Source organism: Daktulosphaira vitifoliae, unplaced genomic scaffold (genome assembly GCF_025091365.1).
Source record: "Daktulosphaira vitifoliae isolate Bord-2020 unplaced genomic scaffold, ASM2509136v1 Scaffold_3, whole genome shotgun sequence".
NCBI classification, from domain to species: Eukaryota; Metazoa; Arthropoda; class Insecta; order Hemiptera; family Phylloxeridae; genus Daktulosphaira; species Daktulosphaira vitifoliae.
The window spans coordinates 42,608,865-42,622,047 of record NW_026099574.1 but is presented as its reverse complement, the minus strand read 5'-3'; the positions used below and the strand labels follow the sequence as shown (position 1 = coordinate 42,622,047).

The following is a 13,183-nucleotide window of genomic DNA, read 5'->3' as shown; positions in this document are numbered from 1 at the left end:
CAATGTCACGTTTAGATTATTTTTAGTCTTTTTAAACATTTAATAATAATAAATGAATATATTAAAAAAACAAAAACAATAAAACTAAATGTTGTTAAATTAATGACAAATTTTGATTTAATTTAGTTCAAGATCAATTTGATTTCATGAGATAGAGTACAGTTAAATAATAAGAGTCAATCAATACAATCATAACACTAAATTCTGATGACTGAAATTTATTTTCATGGATATGCTTACAACCAAATTCAAGGTGTGCTGTTTATTTGAACATAAACATAACAGCGAATGTTCGGAGATACGATGAAGATGTTGTGGCATCGTGAACATAAAACTTTATTGGCTGACCGGGGCGTTTCCTTACTTGAAAGGGATATCTATATCTTTTGCCGAAAATAGGCTGATAGTATTACACAACAGTACAAAACATTGGTATAATATAATTTCCATACTAATGCAGATTTGTATAATATTGAAATGCGGAAGCTTTATCGAAAATTATGCAGCTTTAGTGACTATTAGAGTTATGATGCAATACAGAATTAACATAGTTATAGTATTTTGTTTGTCCTAGTAGATACGTGCATAGCAATTACATTATGTACTTTGTGATAAATAATTTGGTAATCTAACGCTTACGGTCATTTGCAGAATTTCTAAATAAAATGTAAAGAATCAAAATAATAGGGTACAATCTAATATAATCATATTCAATTTTTAAATAATTAAATTGATCTCAATTCAAGAAAAAAAAAAACTGTTATTTATTTTTCGAATACATATTCACTATTTAATATTATATAACAAACAATAAACATTTTAAATATATTTGAATACAGCATATTAAATTCTAAATATTTCAGGCTATCAAAATCAATACTCGATATAATGTTTCGTAAATGGCAATAGAAAAAATGTTTAACTAATAATAACGATAATATACAATTAAATAAGGATGACTATATTTTATATAAGATGTAATTATATATATATATATACTTTACATAATAAGTTTAGATCTATTTGAGAAAAACAGTGGCTTGGTTTTAATGTTCGAATAGTAAAAACACCTAAATTATTTTTTGTTGTGTCATGATATCTTATTTTTAGTTTAATTTAAATCAGTGTATAAAATACACTGAGAGTAATTCTGTTAAGTGTCATTTATAATACTTACTTCTAATTTTTAATATTTAATAATAAAATGTTAATAATTTTAGCTGTTATAAATTTAAAATAAATTTAATAGAGTAACTTCAAGGCTCAAAAGTAAATGTATTTTTTGTTTTAAATTAAAAAAAAATATCCCCAAAAGAAATATCACTGGCTGGTCTCAATTAATTCAGTTTTATGGACATCAAAAGACCGTGAACACATCAGTGTGTTGAAATTAGTATCTGAATCTTGGAACGTGTTAATTTTCAAAGTAATTTTGTTAGATTGAGAAGAAATGAATTAAATAGGAGAGAGAAATAGAATGTGTTTGAATCACATTAAGAGGATTAAACTTAAATGGATATTGGTGTTCCAAATAGTTTTTCTTGTACAATTGTATAAATTTTCAAAAACCTTAGCGATGAATTGAAACTGAAGTTCAAGTTTGTATGTGTCAAGATCTGTAGTAATAAATATTTATGATTTATTTTTAGCTACTGTGTTTCCAAAACTAAATGAAGTACTATTTGATTTACTTACAAGATTCTTTTAATTTATTTGTCTATTTCATATATTTACATAAACAAGAACACATTTGTGAGATAAATTTTATAGGAAATTTGTGTACGGAATATTTCATTTGTTTTATATCTCGTAAAATATAAAGTTTTGTTTAAGGTAAAATAAAAAAGTACTCAACCATAGCTAGTTATCTTTTAGTTATATTTTTTAATGCAACGTCATTTTGAACATAAACTTTAAATATCATGAATAATACTAAAATTCTAAAAGTACCAGATAACAATACCTACCATAATTATACAATTGTTGTTAAAGTTAGAATACTTGTTATCTAATTTTATGTATAATTTATTAAATCATATATTATGAAAAATGAAAATTTTTATCATGTGGTATCTATTTATTTATTTAGTAGATGTCATGTAATATTAATTATTAAAGAGTTGTTTCTTAACTTTTACCTACATACAATTTAATTTTAAATAAAATTTAGATTAAAACAACAAAAATTAAGAAAACTCGTAAATATATTCAGTCTATTTTATATTAAAATTGAATTTAAAACAATTAATTCAAATTTTTATTGATTAAAAGTTTTATTCTTAATTATAATAGTCATAAAAGATTATTTAATGATGAATTTATACAGTAATAAATAGATACTATGTAACTATTTAAATTTTATAAGCATCATTAATGTCATCTATTAAATATAAATTTAATGAAAATATTAAACACCCACGTGTTAACAAACTATGGTAATTTACATGTATGGTATAGAAAATTTATAGTTTGTATAGGATTAGTTAATTTAATTTGACTAAGGTGTCTAGAGATTTGAAGCATGTGTTAAAAATAATTAAAATGTCTTATTACACAAAGTAGCCTTTTTTTAAAGGCATCCCAAAACAACCCAATGGGAAAACTTTTTGTAAAATATTAATTCTCTCGTGTTGCTTAAGACCGTTTATTTATAATAATGATAAAAACAACATGTAACATAAACCCAATGTAAATTAATTTTGCGATTTTGAATTTATTATAACTTTTCTTTAGGTCTATGAAATATTTATAGCTCAAATTTCTATCAATACTGTGTAAACGTTCATTGAACTGTATTATTACAGATTCTATAAACGTTTTTCAATGGAAAAAAATAACGAATGTACCCTATACTTTATGAGTAATAATTTTAACGGTTATTATTAATTGATTTTTTCAGGCTTTTCCATTTTATAACCTAATATCCAAGCAAATTATTTCGCTTCAATTCAAAAAGTGAATTTCTTTCAACAAGAAAATCAAAATTTGAAGATGTTTTCACCGATGAATTTTTAACTTAACAGGTAATTTTACTATATTTTTTTAAATCTTATTCATAATCTCATTATAATAATGATATACGAGTCAGCAACTAATTAGTACTCATACAGCCAGTCTAGAATACTTATAGTCAATTATTTTTATTTACAACCTTTTGTTAGTGTATATCATTTAATTATTTTGAACTAAACTACTAAAAAAATTAAAATTCAAACCTAAATTATTTTGAATTTAATATATTATAATTTATGACCGACCCCAAGTAGTTGGGATTAAGGCGAGGAAGAAGAAGAATATATTATAATTTAAATAATATATTGTATCATTTTTAGAATAATTATTCTAAACAATAGACATAACAAAAGTATTTTCTCACATATTAGTAACCAAAGAAAAATCTTACTCTATATCATATTTATTTATAGCATACTTTAGAAAGTTGTTCCTATATCCATTTTAATATTTATAATTAAAATTATTAATAAAAATGTAGAGAAAATTTAGTTATACTCTAAAGATAATTTTTAAGGCACACTTAAATAATTCCCCTGTAAAGAATTAATATGTAAGAAAATTTGGCATTAGATAATGTTATATCTTTATTTGATGAATAAGAAATCTGTTTGTGTTTAGAGGACTTAATTTAAAAAGTAAAAAAAATATCGACTGTAATTTTTAAATTCTTAGATTGTCGTATAAGTAATATATACTGTAGTGTTAATATTCGAATAAATGATATTTTAATAAATATTTTATTATATTCATTAAGTTTCATAAATCATTTAAACGATAATGTGTGTTCTAGAACGAATTAAAGTAACAGATCATGTTTATGCAAGTTGATGATTCCATTTGTATCATTAATAAGTATGCAATGTAAACATTAGAACACATTCCTGTACCTATTTTGCCTATACAAATCGCCTCGAAGAAGTGGTAAGAATGAATTGAATAAATATATATATTTATTACATCAATTTTAATCAATTACAGTTTTATTAACTAAATGAACTTGAATAAATAAATAACAATAGAACCTAAAAAGCTATAAGGTAAAGCAGTGGTATTCTCTAGAAGTTTAAGTAAATTGCTCTAGTACTGTAGTTACTGATTAATGTCGACTCTATTACTGTTATCTACCTGTTTCGGAACTCTCGACAGTACTTGATTTTCATCACTTTAATTTAATATGATAATAAGTTAATTTAACTTATCATAATAAATAATTAAATCACCACAAATGCAATTTTTAAAAATCTGACTTATTATAACAAATGTTTTGTGTTATCTTAGCTATTTGATTTCTTTTAATATTTATTGTATATATATTGCTAAGTTTTCACTTATTTTGGAAAAAATCTCATACTTAAGTTTAATATTTTAGTATCTTTCTTGATTTTGAATAGACTGCAAAATGCAATAAACTGTTGCTTTGTTACATAAAACGTTGTTTTATGGATTTTTCTTAGATAACTAGGAATTCAATTACAATAAATACTGTTAAAAGACGAAAACTACTGCGTTTTACAAATTATTATCTCATACTTATCCGTTCAAGTGTAAGATAATTGTAATATTTTCTAGTTACTTGACGAAAACCAATAACTTTATTTTATGTGGCAACGCTATAGTTTAATGCTTTATGGGTCTCTTCAAAGTCAAATGGAAGGCTTAATAATGCGTTGGATTGTCCTACATTTAAAAATAAAGCGATTTATAAACCCTTCGAGGGTATACTAACAGTGCGCGTTTTATTTTCTTATTAATGATCTAAAATATTATAAATATCATAGGTAAAATTAATAATTAAGTTGCTTTTTAATATCACGATTTTTATTTGCGTATTTCTTTTGTAATAATACAAAAATAAAGATGATGTGACATAGGTGATATTGGGGTGTCGTGTATATTGACCAAGTTTATGTTTGTTTGGGGATTTGGTCATTTGGTGAGCAACGAGGATATGTAATGTAATGTGATTTTATATAAGGTACAAACTAGTCAGTAATAATTAATTGAAGTTTAAAGATTAATATAAATATTTGATCTATTGCTTTATCGTTATGTACTCAGATTATTAATTCTAAAGAATTGAGTTATAATATAATATAATAAATATAGACTCTTATTGATTTGAAATCTTACCTGATCATTTTTCTTTGTTCTTATTATAACTTTTAATAGTATCAAGTAATAACAAAATAACACGAACTCAAATGTTTAGTTCATAAAATAACACGTGAGAATTTCGACAATGATAATTACAAACTTTACGTATCGATGTCAAAAGCGCAATATAACAGTTCTTTGAATATCTGGAGACAGACTGCCCCAAGCCCTCAGCACTCACTGAGAAGGATTACTCTGCCTTTTATAGTATTTTGTATCCCCAAACAATCATCATTGTGTCATTCTTGTAGTGTTATCGTTTATTGATAAGTAAGCATAAAATGTGAAATATATAAATTAATACATAAAAGAAATAAAATATATAAATTAATACATGTGGGTATATACAAATTATTTTTATATAACGTTAATATAGTTTGTTTTTACATTTAAGACTAGGGTTGATACATAGTGTTTATTTATTAAGATAAGAGTAAAAAAAGCTGACAAGTATAATTTATGAATTTCTTAAAGAGTGATTTTTAAAGGTGACTAATATAATATAATGTATATTATATAGTTCATGACTTTTGAATCATATATACATGACTCATGACTGAATTGTGTTTAATATAATATAATTAAACGACAGTATGTGTTTGTTAAGTATTTCTCTGAGTTAATTATTTAAAAACAATCATGTTATTTTAAGCATATAAATATAATTTCTAAATAAGCGTTAATAATCTCAAATGAAAAACTATTATTGTACACACGAATAGCCCACTGTTATTTCATATTATAATAGTGACGAGTATAATACAACATTTTTTTTACTCTGAATTTTTACTACATATATAATAAGGTAAAAAACTAGATTGAATTAGAGTTCAGACTGCCAAAATCTTTCTTGTTTAGGGTAAAATGATCATAGTTATAAAATTCTATTTTTGCTTAAATTGAAAAAGTGACTTATTGAATTTATATTTTTGTGACATGATATTATCTTTATTTAATATAAAAATTTTTCAACCATACTTTAATAATATTGAGGCAATTTTAAATTATAAAATTTTACAATATTTTTTATAAAAAAAAATTTTTTGTAAAAAATACCTCTTTAAAGATTTGATGAAATCTTACTCTTATTTGTCTATCATAACTATTGTCCGTTACAAAAAACAGGAACATACATCGATTATACCGATGATTTTTCTCGCACAACCGGTGGCGGTAATGCAAAAGACGTTGCCAGTCATCACAAAATCCGTAAAAAACGCCCTCTCGTAACTACATATCCAACATACTCCTGACGTTGAAAGCTAAAGGTTTTCAAGACAAACTTCTCGACATAATCAATTGAAATTTAAAACTTAGATCTATCTTAAAACTAAAATAACACCTATGTACGCATTTATTTTAATGAACCACTAAGGAAAACATGAAGAAGCAGGATAAAATACGAAACATGTGAGATATATTGATCGTTGGTAGTTTGACTAATTTCGCTACTAGTCTCTGGAATGAACGGTAGCCCAAGCACTATTTGAGCTGCATTTGGGTGAACTGCTATTATATGGCCCATTTTCCATTCGGTAGATGGGCGATTCGGAGCTTTAACGATGACGAGATCTCCAATCTTAATATTTTCTTCCTTTTTTGTCCATTGAAGTCGGTCTTGAAGATTCGTCTAATATTCACCAATGTTTTCAAAACTGTTGGTGCATTTGTCGGATTAGTAGCTAGCGCGTTAAACGATTCGAGGGTAGTACAGTAACGTCAGTTTCAGGTAAGGATAGAATAGGTTGGTTTATTGAAAAATAGCCAGTGGTTAATATAATTAGTAGATCATGAGGATCTACTGAAGTTGGCGTCAGAGGACTTGAATTGAGAATATCCTCGACACGAATACTAACGTTTCGATCTCTTCATACATTAGCACTTAAATTCCAATTCTCATTTTGGATGGTGTTTTACGCTTTTAGTGTCAGTCTCCAATATTTTTCACACTTTTTTTGTAACTAAACATCTATAATAATTTAATTATTTTCGCTGTTAAATAAATATACGGATAAATTAATACTTTATAAACACTACGCATTTAAAATATAAATTAATAAATGGCTATTATAGCAATGTTTGCTTACATTTGTTAAGAAGTACTACATGAAAAAAATTTTAATTATCTGTACAAATATATTAATGTGATAGAAATAAAAATTTATTTTTTGATATATGTATTGAGTTTGTTATAAACTTGATCAAATAATTAGAATAATACAGTATAATGCAAATATAAATGTATTACAGAGATATAATTTTTCAGTTAAAACAGAGTAGAGAACAAAAACATAAATAAATCATGTTGTTGAACATAGGAGAAGAGAAATATTTATTATACACATTTACGGAACTGGAAACTGATTTATGTTAGAAATGTAAAGTACCGTTAGCCATTCTAATAAATATTGGGAAAACTATCTGTAAAAAAACCACATTAAGCCAACAAAATAGTTACAGTAGTGTAAAATGCTTGCTTTTTACACTAGAATAAAATACTATATGTTGTCTTTAAAGTAATTGTTTATTTATATCAACTGAATGAATTATTTTATTTTAGATTTTAGTTAGTTAAACGTTTATTTTATAATTTTTGTAATATTTTAAGTTATCAATGTTCGGAGGATTTCGCTTTTTCCTTTAAAAAAAATGTCTAGTAAATTGACGATTTTGAACTATTCTAAAATATTTATAGTAATCATTTATCTTATGAACTGTAGAATACATAACAAGCCTTAATGGCTAATCGATCTTTTTTTTTTCTTAAACATTTTAATGTCTGTATGTAAAATTATGTAATAGGTTATAAATTAGAACATTAAAATATATCGATTTATTTTTAATGATAATTATTTACTATATATTTCAAAGGCTATAATTTTGTAGTTTACCCATAGTCTTGATTCTTTTTGGGAGAGGGAAGTGATTAGGTTAAGTTTAGTCTCCCTACTTTCTGAAAAATAAAAAAAAATTATATATATATATATGTTTCTATATAGGGACATGGTGTGGCGCAGGATATCATTCAGACGCCGCCTTAGCGCTGATGTTCAACTGCGCTGTTCTTTGTTAGTTCCAAGATGGGTAACCCTACGGGAAATTTAACAGTGACACTGACCTTGTCTTCTTACTGGTTCTCTCAGATTTAATATGTTTGCGTCATGTCGGCAACCAATCAAAAAATCCCGTCAAATCAACAAGATAGTGCCGAATTCAAACTAATACTTAATATCCATCACAAATAATTGGGATGAATACTAAGGAAATGATGATATAGATAAATTTTTTGATCGCGGGAGACAAATTAATTTAACATTCTCAAAACATTTAACTTTATTCGCGTCTATAGACTCGCATATTATAAGTGTATTAAGTAGTTTTAGCTTAAATTCAAAGTTTAATCAACTCTCACTGGACAAATTTTTCTGATTTAATTAGAAGAACTCGAATTTTATAAAATTGAAGATGTCGTTCTCAAAAATTAAAAAAAATATTCTGAATAATTTTTATTAAGAAAATATCTTAAAAAAATAGTATCGTCGAAAAATGTTATTATTAATATCAATAGTAATATTATTTATGATATGTTTTTTTTTTAATTCATTTTATATACTTATTACAGAAAAAGTTTGGAAGAGAACGCCCACGCATACCAATATTTTTTTTCTGCTCAATTTTTGAAAATGTTCCAAAACGTCTGACAACTTTAAAATACACCAAATTAATGATTTTAAAACGTACAACACGATCAAAAAATAAATAAAAAAGCAAACTAAATGATAATGAACTAGGTTAAATTAGCCAATAAAGTGAAAAATACGCATATTTTCTAAATCATTCATTTAATTTTTTTGTGTGTATAGAAACAGTCTAATAGAAATAACCTTTCTTGTCAAAGCATTTTATGATAGTGATGTAAATCAGTGTCAGATATTAATATATACTGGAGTTCAAAATGCATGATCCCCACTATGCTCACTGTGCTGGTTTTTTTTCTTAAATAAAACTAATAATAAATGAAGTATAACTGAACAAGGCTTATCTGATTAATTTAGAGCTTTTGGATTCGTTCGTCTCAATTTGATAAATAAAATTTGCTTTATAAATTAATATTTTACATCAAAGCTGTACAAACATTTCAAGTTCTCACTACGTTCTCACAGTTTTTTATTTTAAAATTTCTATCTAAGATGACATAACTCATAAAAAGCAAGTTTTCATATTACATATTTTGCATCATGTTGTGACAGTTCAAACACTGTGGATAAGAGCGTATGTTATATCTATGCTGAATCATCGTTTTGGCTGATTTTCTTTCTTTCTCCGCTATTTTTCACCGACGTGAAGAGTTAATCCCTAAAATGAATTACATACATTGTTTTTGTCTTCACGAAGTAACTTAATTTTTCAGTTTATCATCTTATACGCTCACCATAAGTAGTTGTCACTCGTTTAAAACTTTATTATTACATAAAATCTCATGACAGTCCTGCTTCCTCTAATGATACTTCAGCGAGTTTAATGTAATTCACGTCCACGTCGCTGTAATTATTTATTTTATATTTCAATATGAAATTTAAAATGTCTGATCGTTTTCCAATAGTAGTAAATACATAGTATATTTCAAGTAGATGATTGTAACGTAAAGTAAATTAGCTATGCAATTTCTATTCGCTTATAAAAACTGATAACAATTTATATTCACGTATAATCATGAAAACAATTACATTTATGAAATGATAAAATTATTTAATTTTATATTCCATTTATTTAACTAATTTCAACAAGCAAAATTAAAAAATTCTCTAATATATTAAAATAATTGTATGGATTGTAAATTGTAAAAGAAATTTTATTTTTACTTAGTTGAATCATTTTTCATTTATTGAAAAATGATTAAAAAAAAATTTTGATGATTAAGTGTAGGATTTATAGAATAATAATAATACACACTATTTAAATCAGTAGTTATTACTATGTAAAATAAATTCAATTGCTTTCATATCATTTGATTTTTTTATCTAATGCGGTTTATTTTTATATTAACTTTACTCAAAAATAGCCGTGAGCATGAGGTATTAAAAAATATTTAAATTTATTTTCAATTTAATAACAGTAAATTAATAATATTTTCAACACTATACATTAAACGCCATAATTACTATAAATAATGTTTATTTAGTAAAACGTAGAAATATATAAATATTTCTCATAAAAAGATCGAAGTATTTATTTATTTGGATTCTTGTGTATTGAAAAAAAAATTTTCAAATAATTAATATGGTTTTAGACAGGGAAAAAAGATTCCTATTTAAGTTAAACATTTTTGTTAGTGAGTAAATGTAAAGAATGCACCAAGAGACTGAAAAAATACAATAGTAAATACCCTAACTATCTTTGTCGTCATCGTTTTTCACAAACAATTTACCAACTCTACTATAAAAAATATGTTTTTTTAAAAGTTTTCATGTAAATCCTTACCAGTTACCCAGTTAGAATTAAAAAAGTTTAAGACGGCGCTGATGTTGTTGTTTAACCCAAGTTAAACAACATAAACAATCTAGTACTTTAGTTTCTGTTTTAGGATATATTAGTTATATAACGTGATATATTATAGATAATTAGTGCGATAAAATTATACCATTTGTTTGTATTTTACCAATCTCTTCAGAGGCTTGGCATTTTGGGTTAGTTTGGATGCAGAGTACCTTAGATGTTTTTTTTTTTTTTTTTTGAGTTTCAAAGCTTTTAAATATATTGATTCGATAGTTTTTAATAATTTTTCTTTAATTTTAATATGTATTGAAATGGTATTTATTTTATTTTACTAATATATATAACTTGGTTTGTTTACAACTTAGTAACAGAAGAAACAAATTATAGTTTTCTGAGTTTGCAATAACAAAAATTTATACAAATATTCATATATTATAATAAACATATTAATTGTAATGTGCTGTTTAGTATACGAATGAGCTGAGTATTAGTAGTAGATGTTTAAATTTTCACGTTAATTCCATTAATTTCAGTGATGCCGTGTTCATTAGGTTTAGGCGCGAATTTATTTGACTTCCATGTACATTTTTTCAAAAGTTAAGTTTAAGGTGATAGTGGTTTAATTATATTCAATGAAACGAAACTATTTATATATTCATTGATTTGTTTGATTTTTACGTAAAATGACTACAACATAGTATAATAGTAGTATAGTTGGGAAATTAGGAATGTTAATGGGAAAGGGGTACATTCTTACATACGTTTAATAAATTTTTTTAAATTAGGGGTGAGAAGTAATTTTATATCTCCATATTTCATAATCTTTTGTTAATTTTAAATCTGGAAAAGTTGATGTTAAATGACGCGTTCTAAGTTTAATTATATTGACACCGGGAAAATTTACATCACAGTTCGTAATAAATATATTTGTAAATTAACTCAAATACATTTATCATTAACTTTTAAGTGGTTGTTTTATGATAATTTCTCCTGAAGAGAACTATTAGCTCTCTTCAGGATATTTTGACGTTAATGATAACATTAATGAATAACGCATATTTTACATTATGTGTTTTGATAAAATTTTATAACTAGTATAAATTAATTTCGTTTTTTACTGTTTATGAACTTATGTAGACACTTTTAAATACATACTATAATCACATTTATCAGTTTAGTATCTTTTTTTGACAATTATTTCACTTTAGGATTTTCTTCATTTTTTTTTTTAATCGATTTAATTTCAGTAAGTGCTATATCTAAATTCAATTTAATTGCTCAATTTTAAAATGGCTCAAGTTATATACCTAGATTAACATTTTCATTGTCTTATTTTCAGATAGACGTCGGTGTTTTCTTTCTATTAATCACAATGAGCTATTAGTCGCACTTTTTTATCTTAACTATCCTTTTGCTATTGACACTAATATACTTACATACTTTAAGTCTCATACTGTAGACGTTAGGTTTTTTCACCAATTACAGATGAAACATGATACGTCACTTTTAAGTTATTGTCAATCATACTATACTAAAAGCTATTTGAGAAGTAAACAAAAAATTTAATATTTAATAACTACAATGGATATTGAAATTTCATGGAGTGGTTAGTAAATTATTAAAATTCCAAAAACCGTTTAACTTCAATAAATTGATATATTAAAATCTGACCGTTTATTAAAAATATATATGTATTTGTGTTAGCCACGTTTTTGGAACGTAATCATATTTACCCACATAAAATGAAATATTTCTAGAATATTTATTTTTGATATTAAAATATTTTTAGAATATAACCAGAATATTTAGAAACATTCTCACTATGTTCTTAGAATATACTGACCCACTGGATACTACGACTGTGAGATGATAAAATAGGTTATTTAAGGTAGTTCAAATTTTCAAAATTCTTTTTCCCGTTATAAAATTTCAAAGTAAATGCAACTTTATATTCAATTTAGATTAGATTTATACAATTTTTTTGAAAATCAGCGATCCCATCACCTCTTCTTGTAAATTAATAATTGACCTATATTGTAACTAGATACCAATAGCATCCAAGGGTGAAAAAAATGGATGCAAGGGGATGGCTTGCCCTTTTTATTTTACCTCAATTGGCCAACAAGATATATATTTATAATATTTAAAAAATTATATTGATAATATATTTCACAAATATTTTTAGCTAAATATTCTACATTTATTCTAATTAATATATTTTCATAATATTTATAAATAGATATTTAAAAAATTATTTCGTGAGCATATTATGGAAATATTTCAATAGAATATATTTTTCATTATATTTATGAGATAGTGTCACAATATTTGCTTCAAAATATTTTAAAAAGAATTTTGCAAGAATGTTTTGACAATATTAATATATCGAAATTGCTATGTGATAGTTACACTACATGTTCAGAGAGCGGTTTCTTTGTAACCAAATATTAAAAAATTTTTTAAAGGTTCCACTTAGTATGTATCGAAATCCGTTGTAACGCATACGCGTATTTCAAGT

General features: G+C 24.8%; 1 protein-coding gene across 5 annotated transcripts in view; it reads left to right on the top strand.

Moving 5' to 3' along the window:
* The window catches only part of LOC126903224 (glutamate receptor ionotropic, NMDA 3A-like), a 98,887-nt gene that overhangs the window by 38,202 nt on the left and 47,502 nt on the right, over positions 1–13,183 (top strand). For 4 of the 5 annotated variants that reach the window (XM_050681301.1, XM_050681297.1, XM_050681298.1 and 1 more), the window contains 2 exons: positions 2,900–3,023; positions 3,806–3,936. The gene's annotated coding sequence lies outside the window, so the exon portion shown is untranslated. The remainder of the gene's footprint in view (positions 1–2,899; positions 3,024–3,805; positions 3,937–13,183) is intronic. The other variant, XM_050681300.1, reaches the window with a different exon arrangement.